The sequence below is a fragment of the Oratosquilla oratoria genome, chromosome 15 (assembly GCF_046742065.1).
Source record: "Oratosquilla oratoria isolate Oo_2021 chromosome 15, ASM4674206v1, whole genome shotgun sequence".
Taxonomy (NCBI): domain Eukaryota; kingdom Metazoa; phylum Arthropoda; class Malacostraca; order Stomatopoda; family Squillidae; genus Oratosquilla; species Oratosquilla oratoria.
In genome coordinates this window covers 64,485,552-64,490,551 of record NC_134791.1, presented here as the reverse complement: position 1 = coordinate 64,490,551, position 5,000 = coordinate 64,485,552, and positions in this window count along the sequence as shown.

Sequence of the window (5,000 nt, the reverse complement as noted above, 5' to 3'; positions counted from 1 at the left end):
GTGTGCGTGTGTGTGTTTGTGTGTGAGAGTGTGTGTGCAGAGAGAGATAGGGATAAAGGGAAGTAAAGAAATAGATATAAATGTAGACATTGATATAGATAGAGAAGTGCAGTAGATATATATGAGTATATAGATATGTGTTTATGCAGGACGTATGGAAATCTACAGGAGTGATATTGCTTAGTTTTCTTCTTATTCTTATTCGTATTCTTATTCTTATTCTTATTCTTATTCTTATTCTTATTCTTATTCTTATTCTTATTCTTATTCTTATTCTTATTCTTATTCTTCTTGGTATTCTTATTCTTATTCTCATTCTCATTCTCATTCTCATTCTCATTCTCATTCTCATTCTCAATCTTATTCTTATTCTTATTCTTATTCTTATTCATATTCTTATTCTTATTCTTATTCTTATTCTTATTCTTATTCTTATTCTTATTTTTGTTCTTGTTCTTATTCTTACTTTTTCTTCAGTCTTACTGGCGATATCTTTCTGGGAATGAGTGACAGATTTCAAATGTTTATCAAAGGATATTTTGGAATATTTTATCTTACATATCCCCTTCGACTCTGGAGGTCACTCTCAGGGCGTAAAATATACAAAGAGAAGGAACACATACGTTTAAATGTAGATGGAAGGGGGCATTAGGGGAAACCAAGAAATTGTGTACAGAAAAGCTGAAAGGAGCCTTAGATGTCGATTTCTAGTTCCTCTTTGTGGATATATAAATTTTTGTTATTTTGAGTCGGAGGAATTTTTCTTTGTACGAGAGGTTTTGGTTTTGGGGTTAAGCATGCCTTTACTGAGTTTGTGTTAGTTTGGTGTTTATATACGAAGGGTCTTACAGCCCTCATGGAAAATGTGGTGGAAGTGATGCTGACGTATGTTGGATTGCGGCGCAGACGTGCACCCACATAACATGAAAATTTAAACATCTCAATGCTTTATTGAAGTGGTTCTTTTGAAAGGAGGACGGCAGATGATTTACGTAACTAGGTCTTTCGTCTTTCGTCTAACTTGGTTCTTGGTGCTGGCGAAGTGACATCCACAAATTGTGTTTCCAAGGACCTTCACTCCCAGTTTATGCATGCATCTCTATTATAACGGCGCAAAGTTTGTGTACGGATGCATATTCCCGAACTCCAATGGATTCTGTTCAAACTTTGCAGAAACATCCTGGCCGAGGTGGAAAGAAGAATAAAGCATTTCGTATTGGGGGCTCATTCTTTCCTAAGAAATTCCACTCCAAAGGGAACGAGGCTCCCCTCGAACAGTATGACCAGGCATGTTGTACACAAACAGAAACGAAATTTTGGAAGGAAGACAATGATTCAGTGGTAACATCTTGATTGTCCAAAAAGGCCATTATGTTCTATGACCTATATGTCATATTCCCATCTGAAACGATTCTCTGGGTTTTGTCCAGCCTAGAAATAAATGTTCCTGTACGGAAAGAAAGAGGTAAAAAAAACGTTGAGGGTCACTCTCTCCAAATAGATACTTCAAGGGAAGGTCCCCTGCATCTTAAACTGTGTTGTGTGTGTGTGTGTGTGTGTGTGTGTGTGTGTGTGTGTGTGTGTGTGTGTGTGTGTGTGTGTGTGTGTGTGTGTGTGTGTGTGTGTGTGTGTGTGTGTGTGTGTGTGTGTGTGTGTGTGTGTGTGTGTGTGTGTGTGTGTGTGTGTGTGTGTGTGTGTGTGTGTGTGTGTATAGTGATGGTGAACTTGCTGGTGTGGTTATTTAATGTTTATTTAAGAGAGTGCAGAGTGCCGAAGGACTGGAAGAGTGGCACTGTGGGAGATATTGCAGATATATGGGATAGAAGGAAGGTTGTTAAGAGAGTCAAGAGTTTTTACGAGAGTAGTAGAGACTGTGTTAGAATTAGAAAAGGAGAGAGTGAGTAGTTTGAGGTAAAGGTGGAACTCCCTCAGGGATGTGTTATATTGCCTTGGTTGTTCAATTTATACGTGGATGGGGTGGTGAGAGAGATAAATGAAAGGGTAATGGGTCGGAGATTGGAGGTGATTAAAGAAAATTTAAAAAAGTGCGAGATAAGTTAGTTGGTTTTTGCTGACGACACTGTGCTTATAGCAGGATCAGAGGAGGGAGTGAGGAAGTCAGTGTCAGAGTTTGGGAAGGTGTGCGAAAGAAGAAAGTTGAAGATAAATGGGGGTAAAAGTAACGTGATGAGATACACTAGGGGGAGAAAGTGGCAGCAGACTGGATACGGGTATTAAGGGAGAGAGACTGGAGGAAGTGGATAGTTTTAGATACTTGGGTACGAATGTGGCGGGAAAGGGAGGAGTAGAGGTAGAAGAAGAATGTAGATTGAGAGAAGAAAGCAAATGCCTTGGTGGATTGAAAAGTGTAATGAGAAATAGACATTTGGGAATGGATGCTAAGAGAAGGTTGTATGAAGAAGTGATTGTGCCGACAGCACTGTATGTAGCAGAAACATGGAACATAAAAGAGTAAGAGAGGGAATTTGAATGTGTTTGAGATGAGGTGCCTGAGAAATATGATAGAAGCTACTAGGCTGGATAGAGTGAGAAATGAGGAGGTGAGGAGGAAAACGGGGGAGGAAAGGAGTTGGGAGTTAGGATTTATGAAAGAGTTTTGGGATGGTTTGGACACATGGAAAGAATGAGTGAAGAAAGATTAGTAAATGAGGTGTGGAAGGCAAATGTGGAAGGAGTGAACATGAGAAGGCAACCAAGGATGAGATGGATGGATGGAGTAAAAGGGGCACTGGGAAAGAGGGGAATGTCTGTTGAGGGAGGACGGGAGAAAACAGAAGATAGGGGTGAATTGAGAATGGTTGTATATGGATGATGCTGTGATGCATGACGGGGAGTGGGTGGGGGGATGGGGGATGGGGGGATGAGGGAGTATATATACATATATATATATATACATATATATATATATATATATATATATATATATATATATATATATATATATATATATACGAGTATAGAGAGATAGATGTACAAGCAGGTATATGAATGTAAGTCCACCTTCATTTTGCCAAATCAATTCTACCTAGGTCGATATATCCATTTCTTTTTCCTACAATCGTTTTTACAAGCACGGATATGCGTGTGTTTGTGTGTACAAACGCACGTAACTTTCTCTCCATGTCTATACTTCTCTCTCTCACTCTCACTCTCTCTCACTCTCTCTCTCTCTCTCTCTCTCTCTCTCTCTCTCTCTCTCTCTCTCTCTCTCTCTCTCTCTCTCTCTCTCTCTCTCTCTCTCTCTCTCTCTCTCTCTCTCTCTCTCTCACTCTCTCTCTTTATCTATCTATCTATCTATCTATCTATCTATCTATCTACCCCTCTCTCCCTCCCTGCCTCCCTCCCTGCCTGTCTCCTTGCGAGAGGGACCTCTGAATTTTTAATCCGAGTCATGTCTGGCAGCTAGCACTTCCCTCCGAACCGTCTGCACTTTGCTCTTCACGAACGGTTTTATCTCAAAATTCTGATTCTAATCCTTGGCCCTTTTTTCTTTTCCTTTTTGACATGCTTTCTACTCCACATTGGTGCTCCTCTTTATTTATTTTCTATTTCTCTATTTTTTTTCTCCATTTATTTCTTCTTTTTCTTCTACACCATTATCTTATTCTTCTTTTTCGTCAACTTCTCCATCTTCATCATCTTCTTCTTGATCTTCGTACTAGTCTTCTTCCTGTTTCTCTTCCTCTTCCTCTTTCTTTTCCTCTTCATTTTTCAGTTCTTTTTTCTCCTCTTCCTCTACTTCTTTCTTTTGCTCTACCCCTTCCCCTTTTCTTTCATCCTTCCCACGCCACTTTTGCATTTATCATTTCTCCTTTTGACGCTGTAGAGTCGGGAAGTATTCGACTCTTGCTCGGAATGAGGGACAAGAAGGGAGGCGGCGGCGCGTGTTGCAAGAACACAGGGGACCGGAGGAATTTCTTGACTCCGTTTCCATCATCTCTGCAGTTGAAATTACAATATCTTTTCCTTCTTCATTTTATTTATTTACTTATTTGTTTATTTATTTATTTATTTATTTATTCTATTTTTATTTTCATTTTTATTTACTTTTTATTTATTTATTTATTTATCTTTTTTTTTTTTTTTTTAGAAATATAAGCAGGAGATTGAAACATCAAAAGAACATGGGACGGAGGATATAAGATGATTGAGAGTGAAGGAAGAGGGAAAGAATAACGATAACAGTTGGGTGGTTGCATGTAGTGCAGTAACAACGGAGGGAGTAGGAAAAAGAGAAATGAGAAATGCTTGGAAGAGTAATGACCAAATATATTGGGGACGATACTGCGCCGACGAGATCAGCCAATTGTGCAAAAGGAAATACTTAAGAAGAGTAGCAGGAAGACATGAAAATAGAAATTAAGTGTGATCAGCATTCTTCATTGGAGGTCAACAACCAACGACTGCTCCCCCTGTATTGCAATGAACTGTTAACTCACACTGATACAACATAAACAACAGTCCAACATATCATCCCAGAAAGATCCGTGAGAGAGCCCGAGGGCCGATGCCAAACCCATGTGAGACTGCTGTTTGCCAGTCGGGGAAAATGTGTGTGTTTGTGTGTGTGTGTGTGTGTGTGTGTGTGTGTGTGTGTGTGTGTGTGTGTGTGTGTGTGTGTGTGTGTGTCTGTGTGTGTGTGTGTGTGTGTGTGTGTGTGTGTGTGTGTCTGTGTGTGTGTGTGTGTGTGTGTGTGTGTCTGTGTGTGTGTGTGTGTGTGTGTGTGTGTGTGTGTGTGTGTGTGTGTGTGTGTGTGTGTGTGTGTGTGTGTGTGTGTGTGTGTGTGTGTGTGTGTGTGTGTGTGTGTGTGTGTGTGTGTGTGTGTGTGTGTGTGTGTGTGTGTGTGTGTGTGTGTGTGTGTGTGTGTGTGTGTGTGTGTGTGTGTGTGTGTGTGTGTGTGTGTGTGTGTGTGTGTGTGTGTGTGTGTGTGTGTGTGTGTGTGTGTGTGTGTGTGTGTGTGTGTGTGTGTGTGTGTGTGT